This window comes from Lampetra planeri, chromosome 68, assembly GCF_965212315.1.
Source record: "Lampetra planeri chromosome 68, kcLamPlan1.2.h2, whole genome shotgun sequence".
NCBI lineage: Eukaryota > Metazoa > Chordata > Hyperoartia > Petromyzontiformes > Petromyzontidae > Lampetra > Lampetra planeri.
In genome coordinates, this window is record NC_136173.1 from 1,275,952 (window position 1) to 1,288,743 (window position 12,792).

Below are 12,792 nucleotides of genomic sequence, written 5' to 3' on the forward strand. Positions count from 1 at the left end.
GCTGTGCCAGCAGGTGTGCGAGGCACATGTAGATTGGGACCTGCAGGTCCCGGGAGTCCTTGCCGCGTATAGAATGGCCCCCCATGCAGCTACGGGGTTTTCCCCATTCTATTTGATGTACGGTCGGGAAGCTGACCCGCCAATAGAAACGCAACTTGGCCTGTCCGCTCCACGAACTAATTCTAATTTGGCAGAACATATTAAGTTTAATATTCACAAGCTGACAGAGGCGAGGGAGGCCGCGCGGCTTAATTCGCGGGCTCGCCAAATTGCTAATGAACGGTTGCGGGCACGGAAGGTGTCCATGCACGAATGGAAACCAGGTGACAGGGCCTGGCTGCATTGCCCTCAGGCACCCTTGGCTACGTCGCCTAAATTGTTGAGACCGTGGAGGGGACCCGTGGAGGTCGTGCGCGTTGCACGGCCCCAGTGCGTTCAGATAAAGTGGGGAAAGCGCCGGTGGTACGTTCACCCCTCCCGACTGAAACCGTTCTCGCCTCCATATGGCCTCCCCTTGTGTCGTGATGGCCGGGCGTGTGACGTGACCGGCGACCCAGAGGGGGAAATGTCTCTGCCTGATCCACACGTATTTTCGCCTGATCTGCTCCCAGGTGTCTCGGAACTGACAGCTGCCGATCACCGGCGGCCGGATCTCCGCGGCGGGGCCGGCCCTTTCAGGCCCGTTCCGCGCCGTCTGGAGCAGCCGGAACCGCCGGACGGTCGTCAGTGTCCCGCCCCATACGATGGACCAGCCAGACGGACTCGCGCCAGGTCGTGCTACTTTGCATGACCTGCCTCGTGAGGAGTCGGGGCAGTTGGAGCGCCTCGTCACTGCGTGTAGTCGCAGGGACGTGGGGCGCGTTCGTTTCGAATTTGCTCGTATCGTGTTATTGTTGACTTTTCGGGTTCATTGTCAATCTGTACATAGTTATTCTTGTTGTTGTTGTTGTGGTGTTATGTTACGGGGCACACTCGGGGGGTTACGGGGTTTTTTTTTGTTGGTTGTCGTTTTATCGTCGCGGTTGGTTGTTGTTAGCAGCCGGGCCGGCTGCGAGCTATGTGGGAGGGGGTGATGTAGTGGTGATACGCGCTGGGTGTATATGTCGTGTGCCAGCGCGTATGTACGGGTGTGTGTGTGGTGACGCGCGCTGACGGGGAGGAGCAGGCGTCAGTGCGCGGGTGGGGGTAGTGCTGCTGATTGGCTGTGTGCCGGTGATGCGCCCAGAGGGAGTGATCGGGTAGCAGCGCGGTGTGATTGGTCGGGGAGTGGAAACACGCGCTGAGCGGAACCGGATCGTAGGGATAGCGCGTGGGGATTGGGTAACTGAGGAGCGGTGCCGACGTTGAGGTCCGCATCCGCTCCGTCTCCCGGGAAGAAGGGGTATATAAGGTGATGCACAGAGGAGCAGGGGCGGAAGTGGAACCATCTAAGAATGAAGACGAAGGTGCAGAGATAGAGCCCGGAGAGGAAAGTAATGGAGAGTAATGGAGAGTAGAGGAGAGTGTGTAGCCAGCGAGAGAGAACGGTCTACACGAGCTGAGTAATGCATAGTGTGTAGCCAGCGAGAGAGAACGGTCTACACGAGCTGAGTAATGTATAGTGTGTAGCCAGCGAGAGAGAACGGTCTACACGAGCTGAGTAATGTATAGTGTGTAGCCAGCGAGAGAGAACGGTCTACACGAGCTGAGTAATGTATAGTGTGTAGCCAGCGAGAGAGAACGGTCTACACGAGCTGAGTAATGTATAGTGTGTAGCCAGCGAGAGAGAACGGTCTACACGAGCCGAGTATGCATACGGTGTAGCCAGAGAGAGAGGAAGGTCTACACGAGCCGAGTATGCATACGGTGTAGCCAGAGAGAGAGAGGCAAGGTCTACACGAGGCGAGTGGAGAGTGTAGCAGAGGCGCAGAGTCTACACGAGGCGAGAGAGGAGTGTAGCCGAGGCGCGGAGTCTACACGAGGCACAGAGAGCCGGCAGCACAGAATCCAGAGTCAAGAGAAGCGCATTGTGAAGAAGAGAGGCCACGCGTTGTATTGTTACAAGTCAAGATTTAATAAAAGAAGTGTGTTCCCGTCAAGGAGTTTCCTGCCGTCATTTTCCAATACTTCACCTGTATAAAAGACACCTGGGAGCCAGAAATCTTTCTGATTGAGAGGGGGTCAAATACTTATTTCCCTCATTAAAATGCAAATCAATTTATAACATTTTTGACATGCGTTTTCTGGATTTTGTTGTTATTCTGTCTCTCACTGTTCAAATAAACCTACCATTAAAATTATAGACTGATCATTTCTTTATCAGTGGGCAAACGTACAAAATCAACAGGGGATCAAATACTTTTTTCCCTCACTGTACCTAGCCTAGTATACTGGAGGTTGTGGGTTCGATCTCGACCCTGACACCTTTATATTTGGAATTTGCGTGTGTCTCTCTCCCCGTGGTCGCGTGAATTTTTGTCCCGAGTCCTCCGGTTTTTCCCTCTACATCTAGAATCAACATCTCGTGTTTTAGAGTATTTGGCTGCTATACATTTCAAAATGATAAGCCACTTCGTGGATCTATCGTTTCTGGTCAGGTCACTTCTGATAAAGAGCTATATAGTTCAGTGAACCTTCCCTGGTAAAATACAAATAGTTTGTAAAGTATAAAACAGAGGCAGATGTTCCTTTAAAGGGGTCCATGTTTCACAAATATAGAAAACCCAAAGCTTTGCGTGTATGTACATACGTATGTTGAACTTCTTTCGCACCGTGCTAATCGGGAGGCACGGGGCAATAGGCCAGGTAGTGTCATGCCACAGATAGCATAACAAGGCCAACCCCTAACGAATCCCGCAACATGCATTATGGGTGGATATATGCAAACACTAAACCCCTGTGTGTGAGGTGGGGGTGTTACACTTGGGTGAGATTGACTCAGAGTTGCCCATTTAGCCGACGGCCTTCCCCCCACGCATCGCTCTGGGTCTCGGAGATGTGGCGTTTGGCCGAGCCTCCAGCTGTCGGAGAGCGAGCCAAGAGGAGGGTCCGAGGGGTGGATGGGGAGTGTGAAGGAGTGTTTGCCCAATACAGGACGAAAAAGACGCGGACGAGGACTTGGATGATGGGGACACGCTGATGGCAGCTCACATCGCGTCTGGCGGCCGGGGCAAGGGGGCTGTGCGGCACGTCCCCCAGAGGAGTCCCGTTGGTGGAGATTAAGCGGTGATGGGCGCACGAAGGCCTGTCGGAAACTTTACCATTCATGCAAATTCTTAGTTTGTTATATGTCGCCACTGTGGTGAGATGTTAACGCATTTGCCTGGTATGCAAGAGGTTGTGGGTTCGATCCCGACCCTGACGCCTGCTGTATGTTTAGAGTTTGTGGCTCTCTCCCCCTGCGGTCACGTGGATTTTTTCTCCGGATCCTCCAGTTTTTCCCCTGCACATTTAGAATTATGCGTGTTTAGATTATTTTGATGCCATACATTTTCACATGATATGCCACATTGTTGAGCCATCATTTGTGGCCAGGTTACTTCTGAAATATCAGGTAGTACCTCAGTGGGCTTTACCTGGTAAGATAAAAATAACTTTTAGATTTACTTGTATGTATTTTAATAGTTAGTTGTTTACCTTTCCTATACTTTGCACTCCTATCGTGTTTTTGTATTGTTTGTTGTTGTAACTTACCCCGTGCCCCTAATGGACATCTGTAAAAAAGAGCTTTATAGCTCATCGGATTCCTCCAGTATAAAATATTCTGATATCATAGGCCTTGATCAGATGAATAAGGCAGAAATGTAAGTCCGGTTAAAATTCCTCACCTCTGCAGTAGCAGATGGACGGAGATTGGCGTCTGTGCAGGACAGCCATAGCCTGAAACCACACCGGGCCTCCGCAAGCCTCTCCTTTGCGTGCCTGGCAAGGCAATGATGAATAATACTTGCCAGGACAGTTCACACTCACATTCGCACACACACAAATTGGGAGAACACAATCTCCGTGCTAGTGATGGCGATGAGGATGATGGTCTCTGTGGTGGTTGTTGTGATTGGCACAGTAGGGGGCACAGCTGGTGTGTCTGTGAGTCATCTCAGTCAACCCATGGCACCTGCAGGGTCTTTACCATGATCTGTCAGCGAGCCTTCGACACTTCACATGACCTCAAAGTGCACCTCGCCTGGCACAGGCACCGTGGTGATGTCACCGCCACTTAGTGGCGAATGGCGGGTGCTGTGTGATTCGGTCTTAAAATTAACGAATATTATAATTAATTATTCTCACAGACTCGTTGTTTAGGCTATGTTATTATCAATGATGAGACCTCACGTCTCAGGTTCATAGATCTCACCAGCAGGATGGACTCAGAATTGAGTTGCATCATACATGTGTAATGAGCGAATTCCACGACATGTCGTGTAGAGGGTACTTCTTCATTTATTCTTACACGGGCACAACACAGGCCAACCTTATCTTTCTCACTATGAGTACAGTACTTAGATATTAGCGTCTCTACTGGCTACATATGTCGTGGTCAAGGTTGACACCAAGGTTGACACAGGTCACACAGGTCACACAAGCTAGGGGAGAGGTACGTACTGGTCTGGACCGGTCCGGACCGGCAGGGACGAGAGGTGGTTGGAACCGCTCTGAGGGGAGGGGGCTGGCGAGAGCCAGGGCCCCGAGACACCCCCGCCCCTCAGAGGGAGGAGATATAAGACGGCTCCCGGAGAGCGGAGGGGGTCAATCTGAGGAGAAGCTGAAGGAGGTGCGGCCGGAGATCCTGGACCCCCAAGCCTCGAGGATGCCGCCCCGCTGGGACTGAGTGGGCTGAGTAGCTATAGGCTAGGGAAGGAGAGTAACTGGGTAGCTGTAGGCTAGGGAAGGGGAGTAAGGAGAAGAGAGCCGGAGGCTGTACCTCCCTAGGTTGTGTGGTTGGGCTGTTCCCCCAGTGAGTCCGGAGGACTAGTGTTATTGGAATAAAAGCGTGTGGCCTCTACGAAGTCTCTGCCTCATTCAAGAATACTACAACTGGTGTTAGAAGCGGCCAACGAACCTCGCCAACATGGAAACAAGACAGAAAGCGCTCACCAGGGGCCAGGAGAAGGACGTCGAGGGCGACGCTGAGCCGGAGTCGGGAGCGCCATTTCCGGGGGACGGGTCTGCAGGGGCAGGCTCGGGTTCTCCGGGGCCCTCCAGGAGTCCGCCGACGTCGGGATGGGCGATCCAGTCGGCCCATGCCCGGCTGGCCGATCTCCTCCATGCCGCTGCCTCCATCCTCGACGAGCTCACGCTGGGGGGAGCGGGAGCACCGGGTGGAGAACCAGGCCGGAGGATGGGACGGGTTCCCGCCGAGAAACGCGCCATTCCCGCGCAAAATTTTGACATCGCCTCCGGAGGGGGAAACGTCACTTCCGCTGGGAATGCGGCCGCCGGAGATGACGTCACTTCCGCCGGGGGGGTCACCGCTTCCGGGGGAAATGACGTCACCCGCCCAGGAGGTCATGGGGCACAGGTGACTCGCGTCACATCCGGCATCGGCGGCCTTACATCGGGAGAAGCAGAGTTTTCGGGTAGGTGCCCGCCGATTTGGTCGGATATTTTGCCGCCGGAAGATGCTTCAAATACTGCACTTGGGACGCTGCTGTCTTCAAGGGGGGACTACATCCCGGCGCTGCAACAGCGCTTGCCTTCGCTGCAGGTTTTCGCGGCAAAGGGGGGGGACTGGGCTGCTTTTTCACGCCGTTTCGTGGCAAATGCCGAGACGGCTGGGTGGTCTGCCGACATCGCTCTCCGAGCCCTGCCTTCCGCCTTGGACGACGTGGCCTTGGCCACGTTCCTCCTTATTCCACGGAGGGAGCGCTCCACCTTGCAGGAGGCCCTCAATCGGATGGCCTTAGTGTATGGACCTCCATCCGAAACAAGACATCGTTTCGCCAGTCGGAGGAGGGAGGCGGACGAGACACCCCTCGCCTATCAGAGTGCACTGATGGCGTTGGCTCAAGCGGCCTATCCTCGAATGGACGATGTGGGCCTGGACTCCATAGTGCTTGAGAAGTTGCTGCTGCTGGCTCGGGAACTGAGGATTGCCGTCCACGTCAAAGATGAAGCTAACCTTTCCTCGCTGGGGGCGGCACATTACTTACACACAGAGTTGCTCCTCCAGCGGGATGGGCAGGTGGCGGCGTGCGCCGCTGCAAGAGTTGACGAGGTCCCGGATACCCAGGCCTTCGCGTCGCAGCGGGCCGCCAGTTGGAGGGGGGCCGACCGGCCTCGCCAAGGGGAAACCCGGAGAAGACACGGATCCCCGCGGGCGTGGGCTCGCGTCACGTGCTACAACTGTGGCCAGCTGGGTCACCTGGCATCGGGTTGCCCAGCACCCCGGCGCCGAGCTCCGGGTCGTCCACCATCGTCCGCCCGTCCACCGGCCGCTCCACAAGAACCCCAGGCATGTCGCGACACCTCACGCACACGGTCCCTGCCCGCATCTCATACACCGCATACACCGCCAATCGGCGCGCCACTAAATCGCGTTGCGTTGAGGGGGGGGGGAGCGGAACGCGGCTGATGTTCGGGGGCCACTTCGCGCTGTTCAGTGGTCCGAGTTGGCCCACAGGGTCGTGGCCGCGGCGACGGGCTCGTCGGTTATTCTCGGGGATATTGAGGGAATTCAATTTCGATTGCTGGTCGATACGGGAGCTTCGGCTACTATAATTTCAGACCTCATATACAACGTGTTACCAAAGAGATGTCAGGCACTCACCCCGTTCTCCGTCCCTTGCTTTGCGGCGAATGGGGGTTCCCTGGGGATTATTGGCCAAATAACTGCACAAATTTGTATTGGCGACATTAAATTATCTGGTCCCGTTTTGGTTTCCGATGCCTTGGCCGTTCCCTGTTTGTTGGGTACGGACTTCTTGGGGAGGATGCCCATCAAAATTTTAATTGACAAAGGCTGCATCGAGCTTCCTTCGGGCCGCCGGATGGCGTTTCTGCCCTCACCAAACCGGCTGCGCACAGCTTGCACGACTGTTCCGGCTATGGCGTCTGAAACCGTGCGGATTCCGCCGGGTGCGCAGATGCTAATACCGCTTCAGTTACGCAAACCACTGGAGGCAGACGCTACGTCGGGGGTTTTGTTGTCTCCTTCCAATACGACCGAGCGAGGGTTGGACCTGGTGGGTGCACAAACGCTTGTGCCTAGAGATGGACAGCCCTTCATTCAGGTGCTGAATGCGGGGTTGCGGACGAAGGTCGTGCACCGAGGGGCTGTCATTGCACATGCGTCGCTGCCGCTGCACACTGACTCCGTCGCGGCTCATGTCGGTGAGGCACCGGCGTTCGGGACGCAGGTGGGTGTCGATGAGGCATGGATGGATTCTCTCTGTTCAGGGGCTGAAAATCTTTCAGAGTCACAAAGATTAAAGCTGCGCATGTTGCTTCGTGAATTTCCCGATGTTTTTAGCAAACACAAATTCGATGTTGGGTGCACTAATCTATTGAAACACCACATTGATACGGGAGATTCCGCTCCCATTCGGCAAAATCCGTTCCGATTGAGTCCGGCAGAGAAGGAACATGTCCGGTTGGCAGTGAATGACATGCTTGCCGCTGACATTGTGGCTCCCTCCAACAGCCCATGGGGTGCGCCGATTGTGCTTGTTAAAAAACATGATGGCAGTTTGAGGTTTTGTGTGGATTTTCGGAAGCTTAACAAGGTTTCGCTGGCGGACGCGTATCCGCTCCCTCGCATGGACGAGTCGCTCGATGCCTTGGCGGGGGCACGGTATTTTTCAACCTTGGACCTTTTGTCGGGGTTTTGGCAACTGCCCTTGGATGACGCTTCCAAACCTAAGACCGCGTTTCGTACGCCACAGGGCCTTTATCAGTTCAATCGGTTGCCCATGGGATTGCACTCAGCTCCAGCGACGTTCCAGAGATTGATGGAACTGGTCCTCGCTGGCCTGCAGTGGGACTCTTGTCTTATATATCTGGACGACGTGATTATTTTCAGCCGTACGTTTGAGGAACATCTGGACAGACTGCGGGCTGTATTTCTCAGAGTGCGATCGGCTAACCTTAAATTTAAGCCTCAGAAATGTTTTCTGTTGCGTGAATCGGTGCGGTACCTCGGCCACGTTGTCAGTTCTACGGGTATAGCCACCGATCCTGCTAAAACTGACTGTGTAAGAACGTGGCCCACGCCCACGTCTGTGGGGGAAGTCCGCAGCTTTATAGGCTTTGCGTCCTATTACCGCCGGTTTGTTGAGGGGTTTGCGACGATCGCCAAACCCCTTCATGCTCTGACGGCTAAGGGGGCTAAATTCCATTGGGGGGAAGAGGAAGACAGGGCGTTCAGGGCGCTTCGCGATGCCCTTGTCCGAGCTCCTCCCTTATGCTATCCCGATTTCACATTGCCCTTCATCCTGGACACCGATGCCAGCAATACCGGCATCGGCGCGGTGCTTTCGCAGGTGGTCAACGGGGTCGAACGGGTCGTTGCCTACGGCAGTAGAGTCCTGTCTCCGGCAGAACAACGTTATTGCGTCACCCGCCGTGAACTGCTCGCGATTGTCGTGTTTGTTCAACAATATCGACCGTACCTATACGGTAGGCATTTTACGGTTCGTTCAGATCACGCCGCGCTACAGTATGCGTTGAAAATAGACCAGCCGTCCGGCCAGCTGTCACGTTGGCTTGAGGTCCTACAGGACTACACGTTCACGGTGGTGTACCGGAAGGGGACACAACATTCAAACGCGGATGGCTTGTCACGCCTCCCTCCGGGTGATGGGTGCGCGTGTTTTATGGGTTCGGGGAGATGCAAATCGGCCACGAGTACCGCTCCGGCTTCCCCCTTGGCGGCGGCAGCAGGGGTGGTCGATGGGGAACCTGTCACCGAGGGGGACTCACAGGTGTTGGTCGCTCGCGACTCGCTCCTCGATCTGCCTCTGGACGAATGGGGACGGTTCCAGATGGAAGACAATTCCCTCCTCAGGTTACGCCGTCGTGCGGAGAGAGGGGGAGATTGTCAGGGAAAGGTAGGTACTGTCAGCTTGCGGGAGGGTCTCCTCATGTCATGGGACGCCAGCTCGGGGCGTTACAAAATCGTCGTCCCCACCGCTCTGCGGGGCAGGGCCGTGTGGGCGGCGCACGAACGCATCCTGCATTTGGGTATTCACAAAACGCTCGCTACACTGCAATTGGATTTTTTTTGGCCGGGAATGGCGCGCGATGTCGCCGACCTTTTGAATAGTTGCACGCAGTGTGCGCGGCGGAAACACCCGGCTAGGGCGGCTTGCCCACCCCTTCAGTCCATTCAGGTGTCCCGGGTTAACGAGCTGGTGGCCCTTGACATTCTGGGTCCCTTCCCTGTCACCGCTCGGGGTAATAAGTACCTGCTGGTTGGGGTTGAATATTTCACCCGTTGGCCTATGGCCTGGCCCCTCCCCAACCAGTCGGCGGCAGCCATTGCGGAGGCGTTTCTCCAGGGCTACGTCCTGGATAAGGGCGCCCCGGAATGGCTGCTAACCGACCAGGGAAAGAACTTTTCGTCCAATCTTCTGCGGGAGGTTTGTGACCTTTTGTGCACGCAGAAGGTCCGGACTTCCCCCTACCACCCGCAGACCGATGGTATGGTCGAACGTCTACACCGGACCATTACCTCTATGTTGTGTCATCAGGTAGACGACACACAGTTGGATTGGGACCTGAGGATTCCCGGAGTTCTGGCCGCATATAGGTTGGCGCCTCACGCGGCCACGGGCTATTCGCCCTTCTACTTAATGTACGGCAGGGATGTCGACCCCCCCATGGAGGTGCAATTGCGGGTCCAGTCGGCGGCGTCTCGCTCGAAACTGTCCGAACACGCTCAGTTCAATATTCGGAAGTTGGTCGAGGCGAGGGTGGCCGCGCAGGAAAATTCCAGGGCAAGGCAACGGGCCAATGAGCGTCTGTATGATCGCCGGGTTACGGGGTATAAATGGGCGGTAGGGGATAAGGCGTGGCTGCACTGCCCGCAGGTGCCGCTGTCAACGTCATCGAAATTGCTGCGGCCCTGGTGGGGGCCGGTCGACATTATTCGGGTCGTTCGGGACCAGTGTGTTAGGGTCGCGTGCGGACGGCGTTCTTGGTACGTGCACCCCTCGCGCCTGAAGCCCTATGTCACACCACGCACTCACACATCTTCATCTCGCAGGGGCCGGCCGCGTGACGTGTCCGGCAGGTTGGGGGAAGGGCCTCGCGACCCCCTTGTTGTTCCGACACCCCCTGCCACTCTTTCGGATGCTGCAGGTGTGAGTCCACCTAGGGTGGCCTCACCGGAGGAGCGGGAAGCGAGCCGGCCGCCTGTCCAGCAGGAAGACGGCTCGCGGGCTTTGTCCCCGGGGCCTCGGGACGTGCCGGACGCCCGTCATTTGGGCCCTCCTGACCCTCCGCAAGGAACGCTGGCCTCTGGCGATGGACCCGCCACACGGACTCGTTCGAAGGGTCTCAGGTTCTCCTGAGACCTGTCGCAGACACACTGCCTCCTCGCGGAGCCTGGGTGTTCGAGTCACCTTGTTCGTTGGTGTGGTGTGTCCGCGGTGTTCTTGTGTACAGGGGGGTTGGGGTAAATTATTGGGGACGGTTGTGGTTGCTGTTCTGTTGTTGTTACTGTTGTGTTGAGGCTCACGCATTGTTCTTGTCGTGTTCAGAATTCCTGGTTCGCGAGTTAGGGTTGGGATGTGGATAGTGATGCAGCCGGGACGGCTGCGTGCTGTGTAGGGGGGGGTGATGTCGTGGTCAAGGTTGACACCAAGGTTGACACAGGTCACACAGGTCACACAAGCTAGGGGAGAGGTACGTACTGGTCTGGACCGGTCCGGACCGGCAGGGACGAGAGGTGGTTGGAACCGCTCTGAGGGGAGGGGGCTGGCGAGAGCCAGGGCCCCGAGACACCCCCGCCCCTCAGAGGGAGGAGATATAAGACGGCTCCCGGAGAGCGGAGGGGGTCAATCTGAGGAGAAGCTGAAGGAGGTGCGGCCGGAGATCCTGGACCCCCAAGCCTCGAGGATGCCGCCCCGCTGGGACTGAGTGGGCTGAGTAGCTATAGGCTAGGGAAGGAGAGTAACTGGGTAGCTGTAGGCTAGGGAAGGGGAGTAAGGAGAAGAGAGCCGGAGGCTGTACCTCCCTAGGTTGTGTGGTTGGGCTGTTCCCCCAGTGAGTCCGGAGGACTAGTGTTATTGGAATAAAAGCGTGTGGCCTCTACGAAGTCTCTGCCTCATTCAAGAATACTACACATACACAGGCCGATCACTCGGCGCGGTTCCACCGTCCACACTCAGCTACGACGCTGACTGGCAGTGTGACGAGGATGGTGATGGAAGCCCGCAGGAGATCTTCCACGTGGCTGGACGACAGAGAGAGATGACAGAGAGAGATGACGGCGAGCAGCGACGCAGTCCGGACCCAAGACTCTACACACGAACCCCGAGCCCTGGTCCGCCTCCCCTTATATCTCCCCAGACGCGGCTAGGCTCCGCCTCTGGCCACGCCCTATCGTGAAACCTTCGAGCAGGTTCCCAGAGCATTTCGGCCAACCCCGCCTATTACCTTTGCCCCAGATACCTCCCCATTTCAGATTGGATGTTATCTTAGCAGTGCCCATACTTGTGCTTCCCTTTTCCAGCCAGCAGGTATCATCATGTCATTACACATGGAACTAACACAAGGGAACCACTCCAGCACCAACACGCTAATACTCTGGGTATTTTTTATAACGTCAAAGTATCCACCAGTATCTTAGAATAATATCCAGCGCTACAGCCGTTACAGAGATTCAACAATATCACACAAAAAAAACGTGCCTGACGTAATGTGAACATTACACGCGATATCGGCAAAATATCGGTGTCCGAGTTTGAATGAAGTAGAGGCTCCGATAAGTTATTTAGTGAGATGGTTAATTCAAGGGTGGAATTTGTGAGTTGGTGATGTAGGTATGGCAGAGGCCTACCAGCATGGCCAGATCTCCTCCCTCAATGGAAACATAAAGTCCATTCTCCTAGAACACCGCATGTAGTTTTTATAACGCGAATTGGATATAACGTGATGCATGTGTTAGGGAACACATTTTTTTATAACGCGAATGCGAATTGGATATAACGTGATCGAGTGAACGGAACTATGTCGTGCTGCGAGTAGGGATAAAGTGATCGTACGGCAGCTGCCTCTGTGTAGCATCATCGCCATCGCACAATACATTGGGATACTGCTGGATACTTCTAGATGCTACCCACGCGTCCTCAGTCTTTGTTCAGCCTGCGTTACACATCTCACGGTGTTATCGTGGACTGTGCTTTACCCCCTATATTATATATTACTTATTATAACACGATTTTCCCATAATGCGGCGTTTTTCATGAACGCGACAACTACTATTACCGCATTATGGGAGAACAGACTACCTCTGTGTGTGCAAGCAAGAGATGCCTGAGCGAGTCACCAGCCTCTTTCTCTCCTGCTGCTGCTACACGAGAGGACCACAATCGTCCAGCCACTCTCTAGATGGCCGCTCTGGCCCCCACCTGTGCTGATGGACGGCCGTTTTCAAGTGGTCTGCCCAGCACCCAAGTTGCCTTTCAGCGTTGTTCCGGTGTCACACACACACACCTCCACCGTTGTGAATAGCCGACGTTCACTCGACCTCATGGGTCACCTTTCCAACAATAATCGGGGTTTGCGCATAGGTCGGTGTAAAGCAATGTTGGGATGTCCCCGGCTGATGGGAGACATTCCCTGCCACGAAGAGTAAACTAGAGTTCTCTTGGA